The 16,800-nt window shown below is 42.3% G+C and overlaps 1 long non-coding RNA gene across 17 annotated transcripts in view; it reads right to left on the bottom strand.

Moving 5' to 3' along the window:
- The window catches only part of LOC144320747 (uncharacterized), a 37,583-nt gene extending 25,462 nt beyond the window's left edge, over positions 1–12,121 (bottom strand). For 16 of the 17 annotated variants that reach the window (XR_013386353.1, XR_013386360.1, XR_013386359.1 and 13 more), the window contains exons 1-2: positions 12,003–12,121; positions 1,729–2,186 (exon numbers count right to left, since the gene is read on the bottom strand). This is a non-coding gene — a long non-coding RNA (uncharacterized LOC144320747). Of the gene's footprint in view, positions 1–1,121; positions 2,187–12,002 lie in introns of those variants that run through there. The other variant, XR_013386351.1, reaches the window with a different exon arrangement.
- Positions 12,122–16,800: the final 4,679 nt, after the last annotated feature.

The following is a 16,800-nucleotide window of genomic DNA, read 5'->3' as shown; positions in this document are numbered from 1 at the left end:
AAGCCACTAAATCTGTGGTCATTTGTTCCAGGAGCCCTACCAAGCAAAGGCCCTGGGTGGTGGTGGAGACTCATGGGCCCAATCCAGACAGGGTGGGATGGGGCGAGGAACCCCCACAGAAGCAGCCTTGGGCCTCAGACCCATCCTGGCAGCATACTCCTCATGGAGGCCTCAGCCTGTGGGGAAGAGCAGCTACTTTCATCCTTGGACAGCCGTGGTATGGATAGAGGCACAGCTCAAGACCAGAGCATGTGGAGGGGCCCGGGGACCATCCCAAAGTGGAAGACGGTGAGCAAAAAACTCGTCAAGCCTGATGTCTCCTCTCTCCTCAGAAAACCTCAGAGGAAGGCCCTGACGGGAAGGTGTGGCTCACAGTTTCCATATCCTGCTCAGCAACTTTTGCGAAGAAGCAGAGACTGCTTTCACACAGGGCTCACCCAGTCTCCTCCTTCTATAGCCTCTATACGGTTTTCATCTGCCCCACAAACTGCTCCTCAAGAATCCTTACTGAATGCATAAAACCAACAAATGAATAATTAGACAAGTTAAAGAACCCAAATATTATCACAAAATACCACCATTTTTCTCAGCCCGAAGATGAGGGGGTGGCGGCAGGGAGATGGGGACTGGGGAAAGATCCCTTTTTTCTAATGCCCTGAGATGCCACCTCGCCCTCCCTGCAGGCAGACACGTTGGCAGGTGTCCCTGCACCCGGGACAGAGGGCGGGTGGGAGCCTCGCTGCTGCCGCAGTAGTTGGTATGCAGGCAAACACTCCTCGTACATTCAAAATCTGAGGGGGTGGATGCTAATAACCCATAATCAATGTTGCATTTGCCAACGGCCAAAAGAAAAATGAACCTTTAATTGAGCAAGATTTGGCATCAATCAATGATGTGACTTTAGTCAGGCAAAACCGACAGATTACTGAGTTGGACATCCAACTGTGAGAATTGTTCTCTACTGGGGTGAAGAATGCAAAATGTGGATAAACGACATATCTTACCCAGCCCAGGATGATAACTCACTGTGAAAAAATCTCCTGCATTTGTTTTTAAATCTTCTTGAGTTCCTTTAAGTTATGTTCTAACAGAGCTTGACTTACTTTGTAACTCCAAGCCCCTTCACAGAAGTGTTTATTTATTATAGGCTGGTGACGGTTTCTAAGACAGTTGGTTGTAATTAAATTAGCAGATCCCTACCCCAAGAGCTGAAGCAGGCAGACCGAACAGGCCCAAGAGTCCCCGCAGGAGGGCCGCAATGGCGTAGCACAGGCTTTGGATCTTCTTAAATCCCCACAGCCAGAGCTACTGACCAGTAAAATCAAGAAACCTGGCCGTGGGCAGCAGTGGCCACAAAACTAGCTGGTGAGCTAGTCCCATGAACCCCAGATGCAAACAGGTTGGGATCAGCCAACAGACCTAGACCAGGAAAGCCCCAAAGGGCTAGAAGGAGGAAGGGAGCCTGTCAAGAACAGTGGCCTGTCCTGGGAGGGGCTTTGCCCAATCCTGGCAGGAAGGAGGAGTGGTCTGCAGTCAGCTCTGAACTCTGAACCTTCCAAACTGACCAGCCAGAGCTCCCCTTCAGGAGAAGCCCCTACATCAGTGGAAACCACTGGGAGGAGAATCAAAGCTGAGTGGGAGTGGTGCTTTAGACAGCCCACGAAAGCAGGTAAATCTCCAGCTGCAGACCCTTCTGCTGATGACCCTCTGTGCCACCTGCTTAGGTACCTGGGATGGCTCTCTCTTGCTCTGGGTTCCATCACTTTGTTGACCTCTCTGGACACGGTGCTGTGGCTCAAGCCTCGTCACTCTTTCAGACATGATTTTATATTTACCCTCTGGCTTCATACACAATTTCAGTCAATTAGTCCTAGATCTGCCCTCTACAGCCATAAGGAAGTCTCTTCCCTCTTCCATCTGACAGGTTTCAGATATTTGACAATAGCTCAAGTTTTTTTCTTGAGCACCTCTAAAAGCTTCTCTCTTTCAGGCCAAGCATCTCCAATTTCTTCAAAAGCTTCTTCTGGAATGTGGCTTCCAGAATCCTCAGTGTTGGCATCTTGCCTCTGGGCTTTTTGCAGCTCAGTTCATGATGGAGCAGAAAAATGCCCAACCTAGAACAAGAGAGCTCATATTTAAGTTCTGGAAGCTCCACCTTCTAGCTCCCTGGGCCTCAGTTTTCTCACCTGCAATATAGAGATAATGTCATATTATAGATTTGTATTGAGGTTCAGTGAGATAACAACTGTAGCCACTTTGAGAATTCTAGAACATGGACAAAGGATACTAAATGTTTGAGCATTATTTCTCAAAGTTGTAACATCACTGGCACTCCAACTTGCATTTCTAGAAGGATCATTCCAGAAAGGATCTGTTAGGAAGATGTGATGAGGCTTTTTTCTCCCTTATTCTAATCTCTAGGCTTTTCTTACTGCCACTTCAGTCACATAAACTTGGTAGGCCTTCCCCTTTGTGGGTCCTCACTGAGCTGGAAGAGCTACTCCATTGACTAGAGGTCAACTGTCTTCACAAAGTCATGGTGATATTACATAGACTTTGATGAAGAGAGATGCTGTCTGCCCCGTACAAAGGCCCTCCTATGCAGAATTAGGTCAATCCTTTCTCCCAACTTGATCCTGAGGAATATTTTTTTTCTGGGGGAGGGATACAGGAACGCCATCACATTTCTTGTTTAAAAACATTATAGTCATATATGTCCAAGCTTCATTTTCCTCAATATCCTATCAATCTACAAACCAAGAACCAACCCAAACTTCATTTTTTTTCCATTATGGCTTATTTTATCTCCCCTGAGTAACAAACTCCACATACCTACTGTAGGATACATACATCCTTCTTCATGGCCTAGATTTATCTCTCCAGTTTCATGGGAGTATCCCTAACCAATATGCCAACATTTGTTAAATGGTTTCACCACATGGCCCTGTTCGTTTTTTTTTTTTTTTTCTTACTGTTTCTCAAAGTCTACTCTGATCTGTCTGCTGTTCTTTTTTTATTATTATTAAAGTATAATTGAAATAAAACATTATGTTAATTTCAAGTGTACAACATGACTTCTTATTTGTATACACTGCAATGATCACCAAAATAAGTCTAGGTACCATCCATCACCATCCATAGTTACACATTCTTTTTCTTGTGGTGAGAACTTTCAAGATCTACTTTCTTAGCAGCTTTCAAATATGCAATGAAATATTCACTATAGTTACCATGCTGTACATCTCCCTGATGTATTTTATAACCTCCTGATCCCCTTCACCCATATCTCTTATCCTTACCTCCCTCCCCTCTGGCAACCACCAATCTGGTCTCTATCTATGAGTCTTTGTTCACTTGTTCTGTTTCTTAGATTCCATATATAAGTGAAATCACACAGTATTTGTTTTCCTCTCTCTGAATTATTTCACTTAGCATAATAACCCCATAGGTTCTTCATTGTTTTCTTAATTACTGCTCTGAAATTCAGCCATCTTTAAGAGTTGGCAATAAAGTTTTAGAAAATGTATGTGATTAGCTGTCTTAATGAAAAGATACTTTAAAAAATAAGAGGCAAAGCATGAATTCAGTTGGTTAAATAAACAGAACCTCCTGGGAACCTGGCTGCTTGACTCATGAGGCCAGAATTGACAGGCCAATGCCTATGTGGTGCCAGCTACCTTGAATTGTCAGCCAAGAACACAGAAGAAATAGAAAGCCACATGAGGATGAGTGTTGAAAATTAAAACACGCACATTTTATTGGGGTCATTTATCCCATCACAGGAAATGTACATAACTGTTCAAATCCATACCCTTTACCCTATACACATATACTCTCTCCCACACACATACATTCAGATATCTGATTACCCTTATATCCAGCAAGAGTGCTAACCTCCCATACATTCTTGGTAAAAGGGTGACAACCACTTATTGGTGACTAATAATTCCATCCAATCACAATGAGGCAAGGAATAGAAACTCACCTCACAAGACTTCAAAGAGAAAAGAAGTTGGTAACATTGAACTCTTGGTTAATTGTCTCATTGGTTGAAAGTCCTTAAGTGATGTTGATGGAACATCTAACAAACCACCATTGGTGGTTTGATCTAAGCAGATCAGAGACCCTCATGTGACATTCACATCCATGTGGCTAGATCTAGGACTTAGTTGGATGTATCTTAACACAGAATATGTTTAAGAAATGTCTCCAACAAGAAGGATGGATTTTCACTGTCTTGGTCCCTCTCTTCCATGACACCCCTTGGTGTCCTGATATTTCATAGTTTAAGGTTTCAGAGAACTACCTAATAATTTGACCTTCAGGGTATGTCCCAATGAGATTATAAACTCTGTGAGTACAAGAACCAGGTCTTCAGATTCTTTTCTGTCTTTCCCCAGTCAGCTCTTAATCCTATTGCCTTTCATAAAGCAAATACCCAATAGACATTGCCTGACCAAATGGCCTAAGGCAGCCTTGGAGATATCAACATGATTGCATGCCACTACATGTAAACATCTGCCAAGAGTGGTTGGGCCTTGGACACTTTGCTATAAAACCATCTTTTCCTGAATTTACTGCATACCTTATGATTTATTCATCCTTTGAAAAATTTTTGCCTTAGCTGTATGTTTTTTAATCACACCATTAGGATTTTGTTCCTCATTCAGGTAGTGAGTTGAAGAGATAACCCTTTCTAAATTGTTAGGCTTCCAAAGAGTCATGAATGTGAAGCTAAAAGGCACTTCTGTGCCAGAAAAGGTCAAGTGTGGTTGTTCAACCAAGAAGCAGAGCAGGGCAAGCCACTTGCCCCCAATCAGACACAGTCCCACTGTGTGAAGTACAAAGAAGGCTGTTTTTTGATCTGTGGCAGCCTACAACCTGGCCTAAGGTCTGAGTCTTAGTATTTTTTCCTATTTTATAAGTGTGCGCTTATTTAAATTTCATAATTATCTATTTATAAACTCCCAGGGATTTCAAGGAAGAAAACAGGTCAGCTTAAAGTTAAAGTAGATAAATGAACATAGGCCAGGAGAACAAGAGCAATTCCTGCTGAACACTCAGCTAGCCTTGTGTCACAGGGGCACCTGACTGAATGCATGAGGTAGCTGACTCTATACTGAAATTGGACACATCTGGAAATGATCATTTTGCAGTTTTCTTGGCCTCTTCCCTATGACCAGACCTTACTGCCTTGCTTTATATAAACCACAAACTCACACACTTGTTGCCAAAGGGGATGACTTACTTGGGCTAGCACTTCCCTGACAATGATATCACTTGCCAGCTAGCTGGTCAACAAACACACAGAAAGAATATACTACAGGGGGAGACAGGTTCATCACCCAAAGTCACTACTCCTTAGTGTGCCTTTGGCCAAATACACTATAACAACAGAGATTGTTTCACCCCAAGTCCCTCTTCGGGCTGGCTAGCAGCTCCCCAGTGGTTCATAGCAGGACCATCTCTAAACAGTTAACAGTAGCCACTGGTTGAGTTGACCATGGCTTGGATCTAGACCTAGACCCAAGTCTAGAGCCTGGTATATAAATGTGAGTGATTCTTCTGCTCACCCTCGCATCATATGCAAGGAATTTGGAAGGTCACTTTCATCATATTCACAGTGCTAACCATCCCCTTTAGGAAGAATGAGTCCAACGGGCTTCTGACACACAGCCTGCCAGACAGGTTTGTTAAAAATATGAGAAAACAAATAAGCAAAAGCAATCTAACCAAGTAATCAAAACCAAAAGGATAAACCTCTTCTCCAGCTGTCTAGGTGTTTTGTAAGCCCACTTCCAGGTACTCTTCTTCACCAAAGCCAGGCCTCAAGCCTGAGCCCAGTTGCATCCTTGCTGAAGGAATAGTCATATCCCAAACTACTTCTGTCATGAGAGGCACTGCTTTTCTCTACTCCAAACCACTTCCTTAGGAAAGGAAGGAAATCAAGGGGTATGATTCCTACCCAATCCAATTAGTATGATGATGCAAACACCACTGAGTAGACAAGACCAAGACCAAGAAGTGCAGCTCCTTCGTCACTGTCACTTTGGCAATTAGAGGAAAGAACATTGGCGTCGTGGCTCCAAGTCATGGGCTATGTAACTGCTCTAGTGGATAGAGCACAGGTGAAAGGCCTTCAGATGAGGTCCCACTTATTCATAATTGAACATGATTGTGGTTCTGGCTCAGGAATGTTTTGCCTGGTACAGGGGTGAGCATCTGACTTTTCAGGGTTTGGGAGATAGTCATAGCCAAGACAATGACATGGCTTCTGTGATTTTCCTTTGGGAAAGAAAATAGAGTAGGAGGACATTCAGAGAGGAATCATTTGGCTGCATAGAAACCATTCATGCAAACATAAAGAAAAACTTATTCCAAAACTCAGATTAACTAGAATCCAAAGAGAAGGTGACCAACTAGACTCTAAAGTCAGCACCTTTCTGAGGCCCTCTGCAAGACTGCCTAGACCTTTACCCTGGTGCCTGTGCATTGATACCGTCTGGTTTCCTGATCCCTCCCTCCTCATTTTTCAAGAGAGAGTACCTTATTGGTTTCTTAGTCAACAGCCATTGGGGTGGGAAGGAGAACATACAGCAGAACTACTACCTCTAAGAAGGAAGTATGGAGGCAGGAGAGGACCAATGAGCATGTCTTCTGTGGAAGCCCCTCCTGTTCCATCCCCCTAGTAATAGGGAAAGATTCCTATTTGCATCACATCAATATGAATCAGAAGTGCAGACCTGGGGCAAGGGAATCCCTCTCAACCTGGTCATCAAAGCACATTGAAGGGAGACCAAGTGCCATCCAGTCAGTACATTGAATATTGGATATTGAACATTGGAATATTTCCAAATGGAAAACATTTGGGATGGGGACTAGAGAAAGGTCAAGAAGACATCTACACTGAGGACTAATTCATTGTTTTTAAAGAGCAGACTCCCCTTCCCTCCCTCAGATCCTGTCCCAACTGTGTTCTCACCCACAAGAATGGTTAATTGATAGGAGGTCAGTGCATTTACATAGATTCACTCTCATTTATCTGGGAGGCAGGAAGGGCAAGGCAGGAGTGGCTGGTTGACACACAATTATACAATCATCTGGAAATCTAATTTGTGGAACCAGTAGCCATCTGTTTTATGGGTAATGTGCCAAGGTACCTGCCAACAGCAGAACAAGCTTTCTGCTGTTGGGTAACTAATTGCATCTATGGGACCAACACAGCATGAGACTCAATTCGTGGAACGTGATCCTCCACCAAATTACTATTTCTGCTTGGGTTTTTCTGAGTCAGTAAGCATAATACAAAGACTGATAAAACTGCAGATGGATGGAGAGACTGGGGTAGCACTGCACCCCCAGAAGGTGGTAGGTAGGTCAGCAGGTGTGAGGGCAAACACATTCCTCCCCCTCCCTAAGAAAAAGACATGACTGACTCAGGATGAAGCTGGGAAGGAAGATCTGAGAAGGGCTTATGAGTTGGTATCAATGGTTCCTTTTATCCCTTTTGAATTTTTTTTCTTTTTTAACACTTTGTTTAAGGCCTAGAGAGAGTGGAATGTGCAAAAGGCATAAAATCAACATCTTCACCCTGTCACCACAGATGACATGGCGGCTCCTCCTCTGAAATAAACTTCTCATGGGAAAAGACCTCTTGTTCTTCCACAACAACTAGTACCCTGGAGGAACAAGCCTATAGTAGGTGGATACTCCCCCTCTTCAACTGCACCTACCCCCCCAGATCCCTGTCTACCCATAGGCAAGGGATTCCCACAGAGCCTGAATAGACTTGATCCTAGGATTTTATAATGTTTAATAAATTATCCTGGTATGGATGGATGGATAGATGGATGGATATCTATTTTGCCTAAAGGGACTTAACCCCAAAGTCCAAATGACAGCACATTTTTCATTGCTTTTTTTTTTTTTTTTTTTTTTTAAATATATCAGCAACAGAAATGTAACAACAACACTAGGCTTCTTGCAGGTCTCTCAGTTTCAGCTACTTTTGACATTCCAGTGGGACCAGGTACAGGTTTCTCCTCATATACCTGTCACCTGGGCTCTTTCAAACCTCTCATTAAATCCTTATCATGCTGGATTGCCTCCTAGCTTTAGTGAAAAAAAAAAAAAAAAAAAAACCACTTCCTGTTTTCCCCGACAGACCAGTACCTAGCACACTGCCCATCTGTGATGAATACTTAGTCCAACCAAGAGGAAAAAACAAGGGATTTAACCAGCAGGAGGGAGTATGCTTAGCACTAAAGGAGCTAAGCTCCTAATAAGCAGCATGAATCAAAGGCACTTTTGATTCTGGTCCTCTGGGGGTCTGTGAAGGGCTGTTGCATCAAAGCTGCTCCCCAATAGGCAGACTGGTCATTAGGCTGGGTCCATTGTGAAAGAAAAATAAGGAATATTCAAGAAGATTGAATTGGTTTTTCAGAGATGTCTCCATTAGCCATGGAAACAGAGGTTTTTTAGTGGTGTAGATAATCACACAAAACAAATCCTGGAATGGACTCTATGAGGCTTTTTGAAAAAAAAAAATTTTTTTTAATTAAAAAACATGTTTCTTGAAGAAGTGATTGTAGACTCCCTTTCTGATTATATTTCCCTTGGACAATAGGAAAATTAAGTCTATCTATGCCTTGGGCACACATGAGCTGGATGGCAAATGGCAAAGGAAGGCCTAGGATTCACTATTCACTGTAATGACAGAGATGACATCTGCCCAGGGATGTGATGATAAATGTCTAACAACTGGCTCTCTGATAAAAATCCTGATTTGTGGTGTTTGCCACTTTTAGTGGTATAAATACTAGCTCCGTGGCTGATTCCAAGGTGCCAATATATCACTGAACACAAGATGGGAAGAGAGCCAGTCCCAATATACCACTGCATCCACAAGTATAGGCCGAATTCAGATATCAGAAACCAAAAGAGCCACCAGCTTTGGTGGGGGCTGGAATCCTACATATTTGTAGGATTCCATAATTACATTCAAAGAAGTTAATTATTTTTAATAAGAATTGGTATATCAAAAAATAATGTCAAGAATACCTAATGGGTTAATTGTATGACTTAGTCCACTATGTTGAAAAAATACTTATCCATAAATTTCCCAAACAGTCATAGCATTGATTTCTAGACTTTCAGTGACATTTGATATGCAACAGAAATTACAGTGCTGGAAAATTGCACCAAAGTGATCTGTGATTAACAGAATTCTAGTATCAACTCTAAATTTATCTTAATTTAAAAACCTTATATAGTTTTAAGAATAATAAGAGTTTTTTCAGGATCTCTTCATTTACATTTTGTTCTCAGTATTATTGACTAAGCTTTAGAGAAAAAAGTATTCCTTTTCTTACAAGTATCTCTGACACTATCTAATAGCATTTGTTTTGTACAAAGGAGGAATGTAAAAGGGGAGTTTCCTCTTCAGGCAAAGTTGGGAACAATTCTAACTCCAAATAGAAAGGCCGAATTATTTTCTTTTATATTCTATATATTTGATACATGAAAAGTCTCTTCCAAATCTAGAGCCCCAGAAATTTCTCCTTGATGTGGTCCTAGGTGAAAGAGTTTGCTTTGAAAACTCTGTACTTCTGCGCTGTTTATTCTGGCAGGTTCTCTTGGGCTCCAAGGCCGTAAGCACAGAGTGAGCTAGAAATACATCAACAGACACCTTATGAGCCTTCTTCCTGGGAAGGTCACCATCAGAGGTCATAAAGCGTGGTAAGAGGAATAGAAATGGGCTATCAGGTAATGCTGGTTTTCCTATGTTGGGAAATACATGATGTTGGTCCCTTAGAGCTAGTTTCTGGGAACAAAATAGAAGCTGGTGATAGGAAGAGAGTCTCCAGGGTTCATGCCCAAATGACTGATCTCCCCACCTTCTAGCTGTCTCTAAGACTTTCTGGGCCACATGTGCCTAGGAAATTGCTTGCTTCCATAATTCAAGTGTATGACATGCTGTTGCCCCACCCCCAGTCAGTCTGCTCTCTCTTTGCTCATCAGTGTCCAGCCCCAACTCCTGTGAAGAATTAGATGCCCAAGTTCCTAAATCTGGTGCTCCTTTCACTTCCACGCATCCACATTTGTTAGGTTCTGGGAGAGGAAACCACTTTAGATCTTTGTTCAAAAGTCATATATTTCAAATGTACTTTTACGCGGTCAAATTGTACTTTAAGCTGGCATTTATTTAACTCATTTTTCTAAGGGACTAAAGTGTGCTTCAAAAAGCAGAGTTAGCTGATTCCCATGTAGTGATGGTTGCTAGGAAACCATTCTATGGCAAATTGGAATCACACAGGCTCTGACTTTCCCCCTTTTGAGAACTCCTATAGAATTAATGCAGGCACAACGTATTCAACGATGAATCAGCACTATCCAGTGATACCTTTTCTCTCTGTTAAAGTGTTATTTAAATAATTAATTGTTATCTATAGTTTATGTCTTAGCTTCCTGGTTATTCTTTAAACTCTCAGAAAAGTCCTTTTGCATGTACGCCTTTGTATCCCCACTCCCAAATGCCTCCACACCGGAGCTTAACCAATATGCCCTGATTGGATTTGAAGGGAGGTGGTCACAGGGAAGAAATGCCTTCAGATTGGAAAATGAATGGTGTGAAGTAAGTTCCACTGATCATTAAATGTATTCTCAAAGCTATTTCCTTTCTTTGACTTATATCTGTTTTCTGCTTTTAAGCTGAGGCCACGCAAGGAAAAACTTGCTAGAATATTCAAGAAGTGGTTATAGGCACTGGTGCAATTTCTCTGTGGGACAATTTAGTTGTATCTGTTGAAGCTGAAGACTCACACATGCTGTGGCCCACACGTCCATTGCTAGAGACATAAAATCCTCACAACAGAAAGAGAAACTCATCAAAAATGATCACTTCAACATTGTCCATCATCGTTTAAAAAAAAAAAAACAACATAAATATACATCAGAGAAAGGAATAGATAAAATCGGAGCTACTATAGCACACTATTGCTACTCTTTTAATGATACTATCCTGCCATTCTCTACTACACAACACTGTAGCACACTGTGCCATACTACAGAAAAGTTAAATGAGCTGAAACTACATATGTCAACATGGTAAATCACTGAACAAACACATCTATTTGCAGGGAAAGGCATACCATGTAATACCATTTACATCAAGTTTAAAATATGTCAAACCAAATTGTGTATGAATACATTATATAGTAAAAAAAAATACAAATATTTATGGGAAGAAAATCACTAAATTCAGTATAGTAGCTACCTTTGGAGAGAGGGAAAAAGGATGGGTCAGGGAGGACTACACAATTTTTCTATCGTGTTTTATTTATGAAAACACGTATTTGAAGAAAGCATAGCAATGTTAAGAGTGGACAAAACTGGGTGGTAAGAGCATGGATCCTACATTAAAAATACATATATTGTACATTTTTAAAAAAGCACAAAGGGTTGTTCTATTATCCTCCTTGCCCTTTTTATGTTTGATACATTGCATTTTGTTTCCAGAAATTTGTTTTAGGGTGACTAAAGACCTAAGATTCTTTTGCTAGCGCAGGTCACCACTGCACAAAGCTGGCACAGGAGAAGGTCCTGAGATGTTTTCAGCTCAGGGGATGTGGCTCCCCCCAAGTTAGATGGATCCATTCAAAGTTTGATCTACATATTATGAAGTTCACACAAATTAGGTCTTTTAAATACTGGCAATAAAACAAAGAAAGGTCAGACAATGAGACATGATTTTTTAAATATAGTAAATAATAAATCTCTCTTTGTTGCATTTGAAGAATAGTTAATTAAAAAAGCAGTGCATCACTTTGGCAGCTAACCATTCCTGGAGCAATGAGCATAAAAATCACCCGGAGTGCTTGCTAAAATGCAGGTTTCCAATTCCCTCCCCTCGCCCCTGTCCCTGCGCCCTCTCCCCACCAAGCCAGATTCGAATCAGTATACCAAGGTTGGGACCCTGTCATTTCCACTTCTAGCCATCATACCAGCTAATTCTGATGCGGCTGGTCGGTGAACAGGATGACCATAGAGGAAACTCTATGGATTCTCTCGGGCAGTCTATCCCACCCATGAAGCAGAGGACATTAGGGATTCTGATTATGAGAACACACTGCAAGCATTCCAAGTGTCATAGTAACATTAGCAACTAAATAGCTCCTTGAGAATTCAAATCTATAAAATTATCACACACAGCATACTATTGAGCATTCATTCATCCGCCAGATATTGATTGAATGTTATGTGCATAGTACTTCTTTTCTCTTCCTTTTTTTTTTTTTAATAAGATTTTATTTATTTATTCATGACAGAGAGAAAGAGGCAGAGACACAGGCAGAGGGAGAAGCAGGCTCCATGCAGGGAGCCTGATGTGGGACTCGATCCCGGGTCTCCTGAATCACACCCCGGGGCTGAAGGTGGCGCTAAACCACTGGGCCACAGGGGCTGCCCCTCTTTTCTCTTCCTGAATTGTACTCTATGTTAATTTCTTGGTGCATAAACATATGTAAAATTTTGCATAAATGAGTAAATAAGTGGTCTGCTGATTCACCATCTTGGCTTTCTCCCCGCCCTGCCCTCCAAAAAGCTGAACTGATATGGCAGGAATTTTTTTTTAATATGGTCTCTTTTTGTCCTTTTCTTTGTTTAACCACCCACTTCCACTTTTCTCTCCCTTCCATCCATGTTAGTCACCCGTTGCCCAGATAATCTGTGTTAACAACCTATTATATACCCTCCCATATACTTCTCTTATGCTCATATGATCTTAACATAGACACATATGCACATACAGCTAAACATAGCGAATTGACGTGTACCGATGAGTCAGCCTAGTCAAAGATATAATCTCTCTCGGCCAGGAGCTTACCATCTTTTGGGGGACACAACGCACATAATATGAAAACATCAACACAGAGAAGGAGGAACAACAGGCAGAGGAGGAAAAGTTTACTCAAGTGGATAGTACTATAGAAATATAGTGAAGATATATATAGAAAAGGCCTTTCATTTTATGCATTACAGGCTCATGGAAGGCAGACAAGAGAAACTGTAAGAGGTCACTGTCATTGCCTCCATGTCTTCTTGGACCACCAGCGTCCGAATTCGATTAAAACCTGGATTCTGTGTGTACAAGAGACATACTCTCCCAGGTTGACAAGGAAGCACCCCACTCGCGGAGAACAGGGCTGAGGGGAGAGTCTCTCCCCAAGGTGGAGCTCCCAGACCCCAGGAGCATCTTGGGTCTGAAGCAAGGTGAAGGTCAAGCAAGCAAAGGCACTGTGTTTAACTTAGCAAATGCCATGGTGATATTTGCAGGCACAATCATGCAAATGTTATTTGCTGTGAGAAATGCATTTCCAAAACAGATGCTTCCCACCATCTATCCACTTGGCTGCCTCGAAATGAAGCAATTCCTTTCTCAGCCTCCCAGGAGGGTGCTAGTATGCCGGGGGTCTGGGATTCAGACTTGGCAGCCAACTTAAAGGAACAGCTAAAATCCTCCTCTTGGCTGGCAACATGGGCTTCTGCTTTGGGGATGGCAGAGCTTGGGTTTGCAGGCTTTGAAGGGCACAAGTCAGTCCCCACCTGCCAGGTCTGCCCTGTGTCCTGACCGAGAAGGGAAGTGGGCTTTGGGTAGAAACTGACTGCCTTAGTGAACCCAGAATTAGTGAGAGACCAAAAAGACTCAAAAGTGAGCGGTACAGAGCAACAAAACAACAACACTCTGATCAGCAAGCAACTCAGATCAACAAGGCAAAAATAGACTCTTTCTAGACAATGGCTCTCAGTTCTTCTTGTGTACTAGGCAACTTTAGTTCCCTTGGGCGGCTTTATTTTTGTAAATCCTCTTGGCAGAACAGGAATGTGGGGTCATGGGGGCTCCCTAGTCCTTGGCTGGCCCAGGTATCAAATGGAAAAAAAATTCTTCTAGGCAAAGAAACCTATACCAAGACTTTTGCCACTTCCAAGCTTAGCCCCCTACCCACTCAATGGGGATAATAAGAACTCACACCCTCTGAGAAACAGTTATTGTAGTCCTAGCAAGTAGGGTGATATAATTTAAAAGCCACTGCACTTGGCTACCTAGATAAATAGCACACGGCACAGTGAAAAGAAAATGAGACATTAGTAAGGCACATGTTCCAGATCCACCACCTGCCCATTGGGTGACTCCAGGTGCGCCCCTAAACCACACTGAGTCTTTGCTTCTTGTCTATAGAATGAGAATATTAACATCTTCCCCCTTACCTCACCTAACTGATGTGCAAATCATGACCACTAAAGCATTTTGAAATAGTAAATGTCATAAAATGATAAGGTCCTGGGATGCCTGAGTGGCTCAGTCAGTTAAATGTCTGCCTTTTTGGCTCAGGTCATGAGCCCAGGATCGAGGCCCAGGTTGGGCTCTCTGCTCAGCGAAGAGTCAGCTTCTCCCTCTCCCTCTTGCTCATGCTCACTTTCTCTCACTCACTATCTCTCTCTCTCTCTCTCAAATAAATAAATAAAAATCTTTTAAAAAATGATAGGTCTTAATGGCACTGTATCAAATCTTCTGCTACCAAAGATGTGAAAGGAGCCTACAATGAGGCCTCAGTATATGGATAACACAAGAACATCTAGTGAAGACACCAAGGCAGTGCCTAACTACCTAGTAAGTGGGGTGGAGAACAAAGGGCCACAGTCTCTCAGAGAAGCAAGTGGTAACTGGTCTATAAGATACATTTGTAGAGAGAGGTTGGGAGTGAAGTCAGTCCTTATAAATTTAAGTAACTGGACAGTTAAAGAACCCAGGTGAACATAACATCTGGATGGCTTTGTCATTGAGTAGAAAAAAGTCACCTGCACTCTAGTTGAAGGGGTGTCTATGAAGCTGAACCCAAGTACCCCCTCTACTAAAGGGCCTCTAGATGTCCTCTACTGACCCTCAGCCCCCACCTCCCTTTGAGATGAGAGATAATGGACCACAAAGAGCCCTCCAACCCTTCATGCCCTTGTACACACTTCACCAGGTTTTTCCTACAAAGACCCAATGTTGTGAAAGATGTTCTACAATTAAAAAAAAATCAAGCAGTAATTCAGCCACCTCCACACTGCTGTGTAACAGTACAGTGTGTAAATGACAAGTGCATGCAAGTATCTTTTCCCTACTTATTAGTTATTCAAAATATAAATAGTTGCCAACCAACTTTGCATATCAGCATGTGATAACCAGTGTTACCACGCCAACCTAATGATATAATTCTAGCCAAAAGGCAAAGAAACTTGACATTTTTGTTAGCACAGACATTATTATCTGGGTAAATGTACAATTTCTGAGAGACTTTCTGAAATATTGAAAATAATGAAAAATTGCAAATATCTTTGGTATGACTTGGAGGTCCAGATCTCTAGGTCAGTAATCGCTTTTCTAGAAGGTAATTTATAATATCAATCTGTCAACAACAGAAAGGTTAAAAAAAATTAGCTTAACTACTTTTATTTTTATTTTTTTATTTATTTATGATAGTCACAGAAAGAGAGAGAGAGAGGCAGAGACATAGGCAGAGGGAGAAGCAGGCTCCATGCACCGGGAGCCCGACGTGGGATTCGATCCCCGGTCTCCAGGATCGCGCCCTGGGCCAAAGGCAGGCGCTAAACTGCTGCGCCACCCAGGGATCCCAGCTTAACTACTTTTATGCGTGATGCAAACATTATGCTCAGAAGTGACCTGAAGATGACCTGAAGAGAAGTCTGCATCAATGATACTCATCTTAGGTTCCATTCTTATTTCTAAAGTGCTTCACAGTGTGGCAGCCAGGGAAATTTCTTCTGAGGGTGTCTCAGTAGTGACCACTCAGCTGCTTGGAGCTCTTCATTACAAAGTAGCCAGGACACATGCTCTTCTATCTCTGGTAACAGTTGGATCTCCCGTCCTGGCCATTACCCCTGACACCCCCTTCCTCCCACACTTTCCAGCTGGGTACTTCAACTACCTCTCCATCTCAGCCCCTGGCAGGAGTATATGCTGCACTTCCTCCAGGCCAGAAAGTAAAACAGATGGATTGGACCAACTGTTCCACTCACTAATCCATTCTAGTGAGTCCACTAGAGTCTCTAGTCCACTCACTCATTGGGCTGACTTTGCCAGGACCACACAGCAACATGGGAGCTGACCTGGGTCTGGCATTCAGTTTTCCTGTTTCACAACCCACTTCTCTTTCCAGTTCTTCTTTGGAAGACAGAATTTTAATGTTTTGGTATAAAATAAAATGAATCTCAGAAATTCAATCATGGTTTTCTTAAATATTTTTAAAAAAATTTTAAGTAATCTCTACACCCAACATGGGGCTTGAACTCACAACCTGGAGATCAAGAGTCTGTGTTCTACCAGCTGAGCCAGACAGGCACCCCTTAAAGCAATGTTGCAATGACGCTTGAGATCTTAAGGGAGAATGACTAGAAAATAAGAAATGCAGAGTAAGGATATATCAGAACATCGCTGATACAGATCAAAAGAGAAGATACTCTGAATTCCAAAAACCAATACCAATAAACCAGGCAGGAAGATCCCTAGAGAAGAAAAGACTATTCACTGGTAGAAATATCTCTTGAACAACGTGCATGTCTGCCAGGTGGTCTCCTAAGCAGACCATCCACCAGAAAGGATTACTGTACAGAGGGCTGGTGTGAGTCACCCTGCACTGCACGCTAGCATCTGCATGCTGATGTCTTGAGTTCTCTTTGAGATCAGTAGAGATGCCTTCTCCTAGGGTCGATTCCCCTAAGTAACCAACAGCAGACTTC

Source organism: Canis aureus, chromosome 9, assembly GCF_053574225.1.
Source record: "Canis aureus isolate CA01 chromosome 9, VMU_Caureus_v.1.0, whole genome shotgun sequence".
NCBI classification, from domain to species: Eukaryota; Metazoa; Chordata; class Mammalia; order Carnivora; family Canidae; genus Canis; species Canis aureus.
This window is presented reverse-complemented; position numbering and strand designations above follow the sequence as displayed.